The sequence below is a fragment of the Coenobita brevimanus genome, chromosome 19 (genome assembly GCF_032717465.1).
Source record: "Coenobita brevimanus isolate Jiangsu-jjx chromosome 19, ASM3271746v2, whole genome shotgun sequence".
Lineage (NCBI taxonomy): Eukaryota > Metazoa > Arthropoda > Malacostraca > Decapoda > Coenobitidae > Coenobita > Coenobita brevimanus.
In genome coordinates, this window is record NC_136972.1 from 21,601,809 (window position 1) to 21,617,520 (window position 15,712).

Here is a 15,712-nt window from a genome sequence, read left to right on the forward strand (position 1 = left end):
CCTCTGTAGGCTCTACGACATACAAGCTCTCCAAGTGGCTTGTAACACTGTTGTGCCCTGTTGTAGGCACTATCTCTGATTCATTTGTACAAAACAATGAGGATTTGGTAAGAAAGTTAAAATCTCTAAATGTCATGTACCCCTACAAATTAGTCAACTTTAATGTTAAATCATTATTCACAAATGTCCCTGTTGATGATGTTTTAACTTTCCTGCCAAGCATTCTGGGTAGTAACACTGATGGCATTCCCTCTGAAAACATTATCAAGCTAATTAAATTGTGCATTGTGAACTCTTCATTTACCTTTGAAGGTAAATTTTACACACAAAAATTTGGTATGGCCATGGGTAATCCCCTCTCCCCAGTTCTGGCAAATATTTACATGGAGTTCTTTGAGAAGCATTTACTGACCTCCATAAAGGAGCAAAACATAGTCTGGCTCCGATACGTTGACGATATTCTGTGCTTCTGGCCTAACAGCCTTCCCATTGATGAATTTCTCCTGCAATTAAAATCGTTAGTTCCATCGATTAAATTTACTCATGAGATGGAAATGGATAATGAATTGCCATTTTTGGATGTAAAAGTCATCAGGGACCAAAATGTTTTGAAGACTAAGGTATACAGAAAACCTACAAATATTATGTCATATGTTCATTACTATTCAAACCATCATATTAATGTAAAAAGATCTGTGTTCATATCCATGTGCCTAAGAGCATATAGAATTTCAGACCCAGAATTTTTAGATGAACTAAAAATGATTCAGAGTATTGGAAAGAAGCTAAAATATCCACAAAGCATACTAACTCAGTGCCACAATACAGCCAAGAAACGATTCCTTGAAGGGAAAACTAATAAGCCAGATCGCCAGAACATTCAAAGAACCCTTGTCCTCCCCTTCCATGAAAATTTTCTTGATGTTGTTCACATACTGAGGAAACTTAATGTACACGTAGTATTCAAATATGAGAACACCATCAAAAAAACCCTCATGAAGAACAGCCCTTTCAGTAATTCATGCGTTGTTTACAAAATCCCATGTAAAAGCTGTAACAAATTTTACATAGGACAATCTGGAAAAGATGTGGAAACTAGAATCTCACAACATAAATACAGTGTAAGAACAGCCCAACAGAGTAGTGGTTTATTTCAGCACAAAGCATCCAGTGATCACCATATTGACTGGACAGGCTCCAAGATTCTAGCAAGATCAAAAAGCTAAGATGAAAGAAATGTAATAGAATCTTGTCTAATTTCTGGCACATATGAAAAGAATGTAATCATGAGCTATGGTCATTATGAATGTGATAAATTGTTAACTGAATTAATTATAAAGCAGTATCCCCCAGACTAACATGTGATTGTTCCCTGTCATCTCCTGGTGGTGTAGTCACACCTGTGTGGGACACACCAGGCATTAATCCTCTAGGTCTTAAGTTAAGCAGCAGTATTTATCCCCTCCTCCCTCCCCCCTCTCCCCTTCCCCCACCCTCCCACTCCCCTTTCCTCCCCTCCTACTCCCTCCTCCTTTGTCACGTGCATTTTTAGATTCAGGTCATCCTTTGTTGTGTTCCACTCCCCGCTGCAGGTGACCCTAAGTTAAGCCGCAGGTAAAAATTCAAGTCATCCATTGCTCTGTGTGCCACTACCTGCTACGGGTGTGCATAAAAGACCTCTACTCTTTACGTTTGTCTCACTCTGTCTGAAGATGTAATGTACGAAAGTACTCACTGTCGCTCCCTTCATTTCTCCTGTGGTTAGTTTGCATATATATATATATATATATATATATATATATATATATATATATATATATATATATATATATATATATATATATATATATATATATATATCATCATCCAATCCTACGTTGCCCCATGAGGATCGTAGGTACCCGGGGCTAGGCAAGTTGGTCCTGACATTGAAGATGAGAGTGACCAGCCTCACTCATCCCTGAGTGGCATGACGTGCGCAATAGACCCCAGCCATCCCTTGGATATAAACCTTCACCGGCTCAATCCGATTGGAGCGCTGTAATTGCCCACTAAACCACCTGGCGCCAAAATTTGGTTATATGGTTACCATCTAGTGTAGTAAATGGCTTCATGGTGCACAGGAAACCATTTGGCTTGTCATTCAGAGTAGAGTTACCTGCAGGAGGAAGGACGAGAGAATGAAGGAAAGAAAGACAGAAGAGGGAATGTAAAGTCACCCGTAGGCAGAAGGACGAGGAAAGAATGAAGGAAAGAAAGACGGAAGAAAATTGAAGGAAAGAAGGATGGAGAAGAGGAAAGGGCAGACTCCCGAGAGCAGCAATACATCGAGTGAGTGGATGGTGAGCGCCCCCACCTACCACAATATAAATATAGATAGATAGATAGATATACACATATATAGATAGATAGATAGATAAAGATATAGATAGATAGATAGATATGTATATATATATATATATATATATATATATATATATATATATATATATATATATATATATATATATATATATATATATATATTTGTGTATGTGTGTGTGTGTGTGTGTGTATTTCCATGGGACAGTGTTATTCGTCTTTGGAGAAACATTTTGTACTGAAGGAGTTTGAAATAAATTCCATCATCTTCTTCACATCAGCAGGCTTTCTGTTGAGTCATTTAACCTTATGTGGAAGCAAGAAGGATAAGAAAGACTTCGTAGTATTAAAGAGGTTAAGTTGTTATCGTTAACCCTCTCATGAGCAAGGTATTTAGATTTTTGTTCCAGCTTAGGTCAGTTGATTTTATTCAATCACTAGTGGTCAAAGGAGCCTGATTTTTTTTTTTTTTTTTTTTTTGTGCCAACTCGAAGCATTTAATTGGCGCTGTAAAACAATAAACCTCTTTATCTGAGCATAAAGAGCATGACATCATTGTACTGATGAGATTAACTCCATCGCTCTGATGACGTATTATCTTCCTGTTACCTCCAGAGGATTATTTTGTACGTTGGAGACATCCACGGACAGGAGAAGTCCGATACAGCCTTCACTGATGTTTTCACTAATTTGTGTCATTCCTACGGTGAATATAATCATATGGAGGGAGAAGGGAAAATGAAAACTTGAAAGGTAACATTTGCGAATATGTACAAGACTATTCATAGAAATTACATCGGATGTCCTAGTAAGCTAAACAAAGTCAGTTTGAGACAATTTTCGAACTGGTTGGGTTAAACATAACCATCAGTAACCCCCTCACTACCAAGACAGTCCAATAAGTGAAATGTTTGGGCAAAGCACGGAAAAAAAAAAAAAATCGAGTTGATACCTCCTCCTATATTTTTTCTTCATATAGGCTATTTGTTTCTCAATATTACAAGCAAAGGTGAGAGCGTAATATACTGGCAATCTGATAATGCAATAAGCAAAATCACTCAAACTGGTAATGGGACTGAAGTAGAGAGTATGGAGAAAATAAAGAACTAGTCAGTACGAAACAAAGAAGTCTGCTATACTTCTAGTAATGGAACGGCATAACTCAAGGGCGAATCTAGGATCACCAGTAAAAGAAAGGTGAGATGGGAGTGGTCTGTCAACAAAATGAGCACCGATATCCTTACGTTTGATGAAAGTAGATCAGACTGATATATATATATATATATATATATATATATATATATATATATATATATATATATATATATATATATATTTTTTTTTTGGCGAATTCAGTAATTATGAGTAACTTTAACACCCCACTCATTTTCTTGCCAGTTATTTCAGTGGGGGGTTTGTAAGATGACAAAGACGATGTGTGTATGTGTGTGGGGGGGCCTTCTGCCCCTTTCCCTTCACCTTGGGTTCCCGTCGATGCCTCAGCTAATTTTGAAAGGTCTTTTCTCCTACTGTGGCTTCTTCTACCCCTTCCTTTCTGTCTTAAGCATTAGATAGTGTGGAGGTTTCCACATTCGTCAAAATTTTCATCGACGACTCATCTCTCTCTTCATTTACCATTTTTACAACTCCTTTTGTGCACCTCTACTCCTTCGTTCAACCACTTGCACCATTCATTTAGTACTTATGATTCAAGGCTGGCTGTTCCGATTATCTGTCTGTCATAAACCTGTCCAGTTTTGTTGTGTTCTTGGATATACAGACATTACAGATAATGACAAAGTAGGTCACCTTTAGACAGCCATTTCCTTTAAAATTTATGACTACACATATCCATGCTCGGAGCTTTTCTCTGTGTTTAAAGTCTTACAGATAAACAACTGACAGTCCCTCTGATCACAGTTCACTCACAAAAAACTAATATTCTGTAAAATCACTTGTCCCTTCATGATCCTCCCCCTGGACACAAAACAGGGACTGGGAAACTGCACTTGCTCTCGTTCGAACAGGCCATACTCCACTTACTCCCATTCACATCATGTCCAACGATCAGTCCCGCATTTGTTCAAGCTGCCAGGCAAATCTGCCTCCCACTTTCTTCTACACTGTCCTCTGCTCGTTAACATATGACACAACTTCTCCCCACATCTGGCTCGACTTCGTAGGACCCTTAACATCAGTGACATTCTACGTAAATCTCCCTCCTTTTCCATCGCTCGTTTTACGTGCTTCCTCAGCCTTAATAACGTCCTTTCCCGTTAATAACTCATCTTCACCTATGTACACAATATATCTCGTTTAGTTAACGATTCGTTTTATTTTTTCGCCTCTGTCTTAGTGTCATCTGGTCTTGGTCGCCTGGCACTAGACTGTTCACTCAGTCATTCTGTCGAGTAACTATGTCCTTAGGTTAATGCCAGATGTTAATTCAGTGAATGACACATTACAGAAGAAAATATATTACCCATCCCAGAAAAACATTTACCCTAGCACTTTGTCCTTGACTATAAGTTGCCGCGTGACATTACTAGGTATTGCAAGGAGTGTGATAATCATTTTTTATAATCCGGTAATAATCAAACTGACTATTGTTTTCATCCGCAGTATAACATTATATATGTTCCCTTCATATCATCAGTTTGTCTGGCAACCACGGTCTTGTCACATCATCATCATCATCATCCCACCTCTTTTTTCCCACCTGAAAGCCAGGAGAAGGAAAGAATACTACCATGGGAGAACTAATCACCAGCAAGCCCAATGCAATGGTCCACACATCCATTCGTTTACCATTCATGGCCCCGGATTCCTGACTCCACCTGACAGGTAGTGCACACCTGTCCACACGTAGATTTATATTTACCTACCAGTCAATCCGACGACTGTCAAGTTAACATAGGTAAGGCGAACTTTTGCCATGCACTCCCTCAGCACAATATTCATCCTGTCAGCTAGATCCCTTGTCAGTTTCTTTGCCTAGTCAGCTTCCATTCCTCTCTTTCTCACACTCACTTATCATATTATCCACATTCTTCTTTCACCAAGCCTCCACTCTCTATCCATGGTAGACGTTATTTTGCTTAAGAAACTTACTCTCCCTTCAGCCTTATACTTTTTCACCACATTCCTTCTCCCTCTACCTTGCTTCCCCCCCCCCTCTCCCTCCCCCCCTCCTCATCCTGCTTCCCTAACACTTCTTCCTCCACCCCTCTCTCTCTCTCTCTCTCTCTCTCTCTCTCTCTCTCTCTCTCTCTCTCTCTCTCTCTCTCGTGTGTGTACTCGAGCTTGGTGGCCGGATGGTTAGGTTGGTGAGCAGTTGGGAGGAGTGGGATGGTGGGTGGAAAGGTGAGGCGGGTGGGAGGACGGGTTGGTGAAGTGAGTGTGTTGAGTAGGGTGAGTGGGGTGTGGTTGATGGAGTGGATTCGTGGGGTAGGTGTGGTGGGCAAGTGGCTTAGGCAGGGTGGGTAGGCGGGTGGATACGATGGGTGAGCATGGTGTGTGGGTGGACAGATGGGGAGGATGGGGTGGGGTGGGCAGAAAGGGTTGGGTAAGGGGTTGGGAGCAGATGGTTTGGCAGACGGAGTAGGGTGGGGGACGGGTAATGGATGTGTGGGAGAGGTAACTGCGTGAGTCTGGGCAGTGTGTGAGATATGTGGGTGAGTTGGTGTGTGGATGGGATGTGAGGATGAGTTGATGTGTGAGTGGGATGTGTGAATGAGTGGTTAGAATGGGTTTGGTGGTGGATGGAAGAGTGGGCCTTGTGGGTGGGTCGGTTGGTGGATAGATGTATGGCTTGCCAAAGGACAAGGCATAAGAACATAAGAACATAAGAAGAGAGGATAACTGCAGTAGGCCGGTTGGCCCATGCTAGGCAGCTCCTAGAAGAGTAACTGAACTACTAGAATGAGATAAGGATAGCAAAGAAGAAGGCTCTCCCCCGCCCTCCAAACCCTCCAGCCGAAGCCGGCAGGAAAAAGTCAGAAAGAACACCACGCCGTATAGAAAAACTGGCGTGGACATTTTACAGGAAAGTGTGAAAGGAGAATAGAGACTATCATAGTGTAACCTGAAAAGAAAATTTATTTTTGAATTAGTATTGGTTATAATATTTTCTTTATTCTATATCCACCCCTTATTTGTCATATGCTTATCTAGCCTATGCTTGAAACTCTCAATGGAAGAGGCAGCAACTACTTTACTAGTTAGCTTATTCCATTCGTCTACTACTCTATTACCAAACCAATTTCTACCGATTTCCTTTCTGAAACGGAATTTTTCTAGTTTGAAACCATTATTTCTAGTTCTATCCTGTATGCTCACTTTAAGTACCTTGCTAATATCTCCCTTATTTATACCATTCATCCACTTAAAAACCTCAATTAAGTCTCCCCTTACTCTACGCCTCTCTAGCGAATGCAGATTTAGTCTTTTCAGTCTGTCTTCATATGACAGGTTCCGGACGTCATGTATCATTTTAGTCATTCTTCTCTGTACATTTTCTAACGAATTAATATCCATTCTATAGTAAGGACACCAAAATTGTACTGCGTAGTCTAAATGTGGCCTTACTAATGCTAGATAAAGTTTCAGTATTACTTTAGATGATCTATTGCTCACGCTTCTCGAAATAAATCCTAGGACCCTATTTGCTTTATTTCTCGCATTAATGCACTGTTGCCTTGGTTTAAGGTCGTTACTAATCATAACTTCTAGATCTCTCTCGCATTCCGATTTGCTAATTTCTTTGTTATCTAAGCTGTATTTAGTATCTCCAATGGTCTTGCCTACGTTAAGTACTTTACATTTTTCAACGTTAAATTCCATTTGCCAAGTTTTAGACCATTTGGACAATGTATCGAGGTCTTTTTGTAAGTAATGGCAATCGTCAGTCGAGTTAATGATACGCCCTATTTTTGTATCGTCGGCAAATTTGCTGATTCTGCTATTGACTCCTAAGTCTAGATCATTTATATATATGATAAATAATAAGGGACCGAGTACTGAACCCTGTGGTACACCGCTAGTTACTAATCCCCAGTCCGACTTAGTTCCATTTATTAATACTCTCTGCTTTCGTCCTTTCAGCCAGGATTCTATCCATTTTAAGATATCGCCGTCTATACCGTGTGCTCGAACCTTTCTAACTAACCTTTCGTGTGGACTCTATCAAAAGCTTTACTAAAGTCCAGATAAATAACATCGTAAGCTTTATCGCTATCTACTGCCTCATAGACCTCCGAGTAGAATGACAACAAATTTGTGAGGCAGGATCGTCCTTGCCTGAATCCGTGCTGACTTTCGTTTATAAGATTAAATCTTTCTAGGTGTTCTCTAATCTTATTTGCCAAAATTGACTCTAACATTTTTCCTACTATTGACGTTAGACTTATCGGACGATAATTCGACGCAGCTGATTTATCACCCTTTTTAAAGATGGGCACTACGTTTGCGGTTTTCCACGCCTCTGGAACTTCTCCTGAACTTAAAGAGTCATTAAATAACGTTAAAAGTGGCTGACATAATTCTTCTTTGGTTTCTTTTATAATTTTTGCATATATATCGTCCGGACCTGGCGATTTTTGAGGTTTTAACTTGTTAATTTCTTTCAATACGTCCTCCTTACTAATGGTTATTTTACTAAGAACATTTTCCGTATTCTCATGGTAAATATTTGCTGCTTGAGGGACCAGGATTAGATTTTCCTTGGTGAATACTGATATGAAATAATTATTTAGGATGGAGCACATTTCTTTATCTTCACTGGTAATGTCACCTGATTCTGTTCTGAGTGGTCCTATCCTATCTTTATTTTTCGTTCGGTACATTTGATAAAAACCCTTGGGGTTTACTTTTGATTCACTTGCAACCTTAATTTCATAACTTCTCTTTGCTTTTCTTATCTCCCTCTTTACTTCTTTATTTAAAATTGTGTACCGGTTACGTAAGTGTTCCTCTCCACGTTTTATTTTTCTATATATTCCTTTCCTTTGGCCTATGAGAGATTTTAATCTGTTGTTTAACCATCTTGGTTCTGAATTGTTAGTTCTAAACGGTTTTGAAGGAATATATCTATCTTGGCCTCCGTATATTATATTTATTAACTCGTTATACTTCTCACTGGTCGAACGTCTGTTTGGTACTGGAGCTGAGTTAATTTCCGTCACCTGGACTACATTCCTATCTACCACCTCCCCCCTCACAGACACCTGACGAACGTCCCCACGTGCTTCCTGCGCCTGACCTATGACCTGGGGATCCCCACTAACCTGACATTCCCTCAAATAGCTAATCTCCCTGTGGAATACCGTTCGAAAACAAGCTCTTAAGCCATCGAAATCTCCTAGACGAAAATTAGGAACGGTGGAGGTATTTTCAGTGGAACAGACATCCCAAATAAATTTGAACTTAATTTCTTCATGATCGCTATTACCAAGTCGTCCACCAACCTCTATATCGCTAATGATATTTTCTTTATTAGCTAAAACCAAATCTAGTATATTATTACCTCTGGTGGGCTCCCTGATATACTGATAAAGGAAATTATCCTGTACTACCTCTAGAAATTCCTCTGACTCTGCATCTCCTGTCTGATTTCTCCAATCTATCCTTGGCAGATTAAGGTCCCCAACAATTATTACTAAGCTGGACTGTGATGCTTTCCTAATTTCCTCCCAGAGGTATTTACTATCAGCTCTACTTAATTTTGGAGATCTGTAAATTGCTCCTAAGACTAATTTCTCCCTATTGTTACTAATTTCAACCCAGACACTTTCTGTGTCCCTATTTACTTTAATGTCTGCTTTATTGTAACAGTTTAATGAATCCTTTACATAAATAGCTACCCCTCCCCCCTTTCTTCCCTGACGGTTTGACACAAAAATATTATAGCCTTTTATCTGATATTCTGCTAAAAATTCTCGAGTGTCTGTATTCATCCAAGTTTCACTAATAACGGCAATGTCTATTTTCTCTGTACAAATTAAAGCCCTCAGTTCATCCATTTTATTACGTAAACTCCGGCTGTTTGTGTAGTACACTTTCAGATTATTACGATTAGTTATGCCTTTACCTTGGCATTTACTGTTATTTATTTTATTACTAAGTGGGAAACTCTTTACTTTACTAATATAACAATTTTTTGTACTATCGCTTATCGCCCTTCTATCATCGCTTGTTCTATCATCTATCATCGCCTGCTCAATTTGAGGTGCCTGAGTGGATGTATCTACACTATTGGTTGAACTTTTGTTCTTAATTTTGCAAGTATCGATGCATCTATCCAAACATGGTAATAATGATTTCTGACTGTAGTTGCTGCATCTTCCTGTACACCTACTTCTCAATCTCGAAAAAATCCCTCCAACTCCCTATCTATCATTCCAGCTAAAACAGTAACTCCTTGCCTGCTAAGATGAGTCCCATCCCAACTATACAAGGCACTTCGTCCATAAAACCGGTCCCAGCTGTCTATGAAAGGTATTGCATTATCTTTGCAATACCTTTCAAGGCGGCAATTAAACCCTATTGCCCTGCTCAACCATTCCCTTCCAACCCGCCACCTTGGTAAAACACCAAGCACTACAGGGGTTCCTCCCCTCTCCCTAACCTTTTCTAACATCAACTTGTACCTTTTCCACAGTACCTCACTCTTACGGCTACTAATATCATTGCCTCCTACACTGAGGCACACAGTGGGTTTGTCACCACTTTCCTTTACTGATATTTGAAATTTTATCTACCACATTAGCCACCCTGGCCCCTGGAAGACACACATGTTTAGCGAGTGGAGTATACATGGCCCTGTTCAGATATCTCACCTGGGAGTCTCCAACAACAACAACATTTTTCTTACCTTTCTTGTTCTGTTTATACTTACCTGTACTGGAAGTTCTCTCACCGTCCTTCTCCTCTACTTCCTCTCTGCCTTTCCTTCACATTCGTCCCGTAGTGTGTCGAATGTATTAGTTGTCTTAATTTCCGTTTGCTTTTTAAGAGTGAACTTCGTTGCACCCTTGTTAACAAGTGTCCAACCTTCAGCCTTTTTCTCTTTCTCCTCCAACATCTCCTCCAACAATTCCCTCATTTGTGCCTTCTCCTGCCTGAGAATTTGTACCTCCCGCTTCAGTTCGAGAAGTTCCTCCTTTAATTCAAGGTAGTCCTTTTCAGTACCTGCAGTGGGGACACAGCTCTCTGCCGAGGAAGCCATTACGCACTAGTTCACACAAGGTAGCACACACTATCACGGGTCACTACGGGTCACCACAACACACACACTCACGGATCACTAGCACAGCACTATCGCTGATTACTACAACACACTAACACAACCACTATCACAGATCACTAAAGCACACTAGCACAACACTACCACAGGTCTCTAGCACGTCTGAGCTGACTGGCCTCACGAGAGCGACTGACTGGCCTCACGAGAGCGACCAACTGGCAGGAGATGGGCCTACTTCGGTGGGTGAGTGGATGGGTGGATTGCAGAAACTAGGTTCAGTGGGAAGAGGCCCTTAGGGCAAATAGATTTTTGTGAGAACATAGGTTCATGGAGAAATACATGCTTGGAGGTAATGGACTGGAAAGGAAACATAGGATCAACTGGTATGAAAGGCCCATGGAGGAAATAGGTCCGTGTGGGGAATGGGTGTTTCCCCATGGGGAGGAATCGGGACGATGGGGGAAAACCTGTCCATGAGTAAAGAAGGTCCATGCAGGGATATAGGTTCATGAGGAAAAATAGGTCCCTAGAGGAACTTAGGTCTGAGGGGTAAAATGAGATCCAAAGGAAAATTAAGACATTGGAGGAAAAGTAGGCTCATGGGATAAAACAGATTCATAGGAGAAACTGGTCTGTGGGGAAAATTGGTCCAAGGAAGAAAACTGGTCTATACGGAGAAAATAGGTCCATGGGGAAAGTAGGTGGGCAAGGAGATGACCCCTAAAGGATGTAGCCGGAGACGAGTCTGGTGACAGTGTTACTCAGAGAGAGTTCAATCCCAATATTTCATTTTAGCTTATTATAAAAAACTAGCACGGTTTCTAAACTACGTACAGTATCATACGTTACTCTTTTGTCTGCTATATATTATTAGTACATTATATTCTCTGATGAGGTGTTTCTTTATCATAATAGAATAGTCCACCACACAGGTGGGAAGAAGTATATTGTCATTGAAAGATTTATTCATCTGGAATAAACATGGTGTTGTCCGAGCCCCTCTTTCATTCTTACTGCATGAATATTGCACTTGGGTGTTACGATAAGATAACAGACTCTTGGGTGTTACGATAAGATAATAGACATTACCGTTCAGAAAAAATACTGTACTTTGATAAGCGAAGGGACAGCAGCTTATTCACCCTTTCCCGCACGGTAAGTTTCAATAAGTTTTCTGGTGCAGGAATTTTCACTACAAAGCCGCCCGGCCGGGGAGCGCGCGCGCGGCAAATTTGAGCGAATGAAACACATTCTTGCCTTATTTTCGCCCCCCAAAAATCAATGTATTCCCATGAAACCTATGTCCAGGTATGCATGGATGTTTGTTCTATCTGATAAACATGACCAAAACACAGGAAAACACCAGCACAAAAAGTTATGAGCCCTGGAAGCATTGTCGAGTAAACATTTTTCACTTCCCAACATCGCCGTTTGAATGTTTTCCATCCTACAGGAAAATGATTTAATAAGTTTTTATAGAGAATTTCATCAGCTTTCTAACGAAACCAATCCGGTTGAGATACGATGTATACTTTTCGAGAAAATGGTAAAAAACTGAGAGCCATTTTCGGAAAATTTTCACTGACCTCTGAGAGCAAAGTTTTCCCAGGCACCTAACGTTTTTATTGCATAGTAATATGCCCCCATTATCCAGCTTTCCCACTGTGACGGGAAAACCCCATACGCCTCATAGTTCTCGAGTAAATCGAAAAAAAGTACTAGGCACTCCGTGCGTGATTGACTTTCGTGATGCGCACAAGGCGTACGCAATGTTCCCGTCTACGTAACCACGAATTCTTAAGAGAAATATTACATATTTATGTATTATACATATGTAGAATTTCCTGCTCTTCATCATGGTTCAAACGTGAAATCGATACGTCCAATAGTTTCCGAGTAATTGGCAGAGAAACTGAGAGTATTACTACGAGCATTTCTCAATGGTAACAGCCGGGAAGAGACACTCATTTCCACCGTCTTTTCTCGCACAACACGTAACATAATGCTTACATTTTGGTATTGATCATACGTAGAATTTAGTGGTATAGATCATGGTTGTTACAGAAAATCGATAAGTCAAACAGTTTTCGAGTAATTGGCCGACAAAGTTAGGTGATTACTCCGAGCGCTTGTCACTGATAACAACCGCGAGTGAAAAAAAACATTTCCCTCGCCTTTTCCCCCAAAAAACGCTACCCAAAGCTTACATTCCGGTATTGATCATACGTTTATTTTTGTGGTATTGATGATGGTTGTAACAGGAATTCGAAAAGTCTAATATTTTTCGAATAATTGGCAGACAAAATGAGGTTACTCTTCCGATCGCTACCAACTTTTACTCACACTGTAATTTCCTTGCACACTTGCCAGAAGACTATGCTACCAATTGTTTTTCCCCCTATCTGTACATACTATAACATCTTCCATGGATGTTTTCCTATGGTTATAACCTACTACACATAAACATAACTTCTATTGTTACTGCTGTGGAGATTTACTTTCTTTCATATGTGTAATCTGTTGGAGAAAATGGTTATTTCTCTGAAAATTGGAGAGGTAATAGTAATAGATTATCATATATATCAACCAAATATGAAGAACTCACTTCCTCCAGGGGTGTTGATCCACTTTGACCAGGGATTTGAAGATGAGGAATTATGTAGTGTGAGTGTGTGAGTGTGTGTGTGTGTGTGTGTGTGTGTGTGTGTGTGTGAGTGTATGTGTGAGTGTTTGAGTGTATGTGTTAGTGTGTGTGTGAGTGTCTGTGAGTGTGTGTGTGAGTGTGTGTGAGTGTGTAAGTATGTTAGTGTGTGTGTGTGTGTGTGAGTGTGTGTGTGTTAGTGTGTGTGTGAGTGTGTGTGTGTGTGTGTGGGAGTGTGTGTGTGTATGTTTGTGTGTGTGTGTGTGTGTGTGTGTGTGTGTGTAAGTGTGTGTGTGTTGGTGTGTGTGTGTGTGTGTAAGTGTGTGTGTGTTGGTGCGTGTGTGTGTGTGTGTGTGTGTGTGAGTGTGTGTCTGTGTGTGTGTACACTCCATTAGGGAATACTTTGCTCGGTATGGAACCGTTCAAAGCAATCCCCTACACAAAGTGGCACATCACAAACAGGACACAGGTGACTTGTGTCCCTCCTCATCTTGCCCAGGGAACACAGGGTGCACCGCAGCCTCCTCCTGCCAGGGATCTTCTCCCGACGGTGTCCCAGTGTGTTGTCCAGCCGCAGTCTGTTGTCTACAAAGCGACGTCGCCTGCTGGGCTGGAGTCCTGGGTGTCCCGGGTCCTGTTGTCCTGGAGGTGCAGCTGCAGGCCTGGGCATCTCAGCGACAGCGGGTTCTCCCGACGGACCAGGAAGTGGTGATGGCTCCCTCTCCACCTGCGCTGGTTCCTGAACTGATGGTGGTGGTGGCTCCTGTGCTGGGACTCCTCCTGCAGGTGGTGCTCTGGGCTGGTCCTCGTCCCCTCTTGGTGGCGCAGGAGCCATTGGTGTTGGCAGCTGTGGTGTTGCTGCATCAGGTGCTGGGAGTCCTCCTGGCCGTTGGGCTGGAAGATCAGGGGCGTGGTGGATGACATGCCCTGACGGAGGCCACTCTGCTTCGTCGAAGAAGAGGAGCTTGTCGATTATCTCTTCGAGAAACTCCAGCAGAGTGACCTGCCTCCGTACGGTCTTCTTGTACAGGGCGAAGGCATTAAACAACGCCATCTGGATGAGGTAGAACGTTACCTTCTTGGTCCACTTGACGGTCCGGCATTGCAGTGGGTAATATTGGACCATTTGGTCAAAGTGGTCTACCCCACCCATATGGCGATTGTAGTCAACCACCACGACGGGCTTGTCCACGGTCTTCTGGACGTATCTGGTCGTCCCGTCACGTGCCCTGGTCTTCCCTCGAACCCGCTTTGGGATGGTGTCTGCGCTGTGGAAGGTGGAGATCATGTTGATGATGCGCTTGTCCTTCCACAGCAGCACCATCACATTATCCTTGTGCATCGCTGTGATGCCCGGCTCCGGTAGATCCCTGTTCCATGTGATGTCCTGCAGCTGCTTAGGTGCTCCTCTAGCCAGGCGTAGGGTCCCACACACGTAGGTTCCTGCACTGAAGAGGAGTTTGCACAGGGATACAGAGTTGTAATAATTGTCCATGTACACTTTGTATCCCTGATCCCTCAGCGGCTCTACGAGGCTCCATACCGTCTGCTCCAAGCTCTTCCTCTGCCCCGTATACACCTCGAAGTTGGAGATGTAGCCCGAATAAGCCTCAGCCAGGATGTAAAACTTGATGGCATACTTGGCAGGCTTCATTGGGTTGTAGACGCGGAAGCTGAGCCTCCCCTTCCAAGCCAATGATCCCTCATCCAGGCTGAGATGTTCTTCGGGCTGGTAGGTGTTCTGGAACCGCTGAAGGAGGTACTCGAGTACCGTGCGAACCCTGATGAGCCGGTCTTGATTGTCCCTGGGGATGGCAAGCGAGTTGAACGCGTGGAAGTGTTTCAAGATGGCCCGAAAATGCCTTCCACTCATCACTTGCGAAAACATGGGGTAGTTGTGCACCCTGGACCGATGCCAGTAATGCCTGATGGTCGGCATTGTGACTACCCCCATGAGGAAGTAGATCCCCAGGAACTTGGCCATCATCTCTTCACTGCAGATGAACCATGAGTCCAAACCAGTCCCCAAGAATGCTGCGTAGTTGTTCGTCTCGCGGGTGAAGTACGCCAACAACTCCCTGGTGAAGAACAGCTGGAAAAACTGCAGAGGAGTTCTTGGCGTATCCACCTTCATCCCCGGGGATCCGGTAAAGGGCACATTTGCTGGCGTGAATGGGCCACTGCTCCACCCCTCGTCACGTGCGTCAACACCTCTTGCACGGGTCGCAGTGGGTCGGGGTTCCGACACCCTTGTGCCTCCTCAGCGACCCCTTGGCCGGCCTCCATGGCCACGCTGAGGACCGCGGCGTCTTCGTGGCGGTGAAGGTGGTGGTGATGATGAGGACGATGACACTCTCTCCTCGTCGGGGTCGGTGCGGGGGTCTCCTCTTGGGGCCCGGCCAGGGGAGGATGACACAGTCGCATCCTGCACCAGTTCCAGTGCAGAAAGTGCACGACGTGCAGGTGCC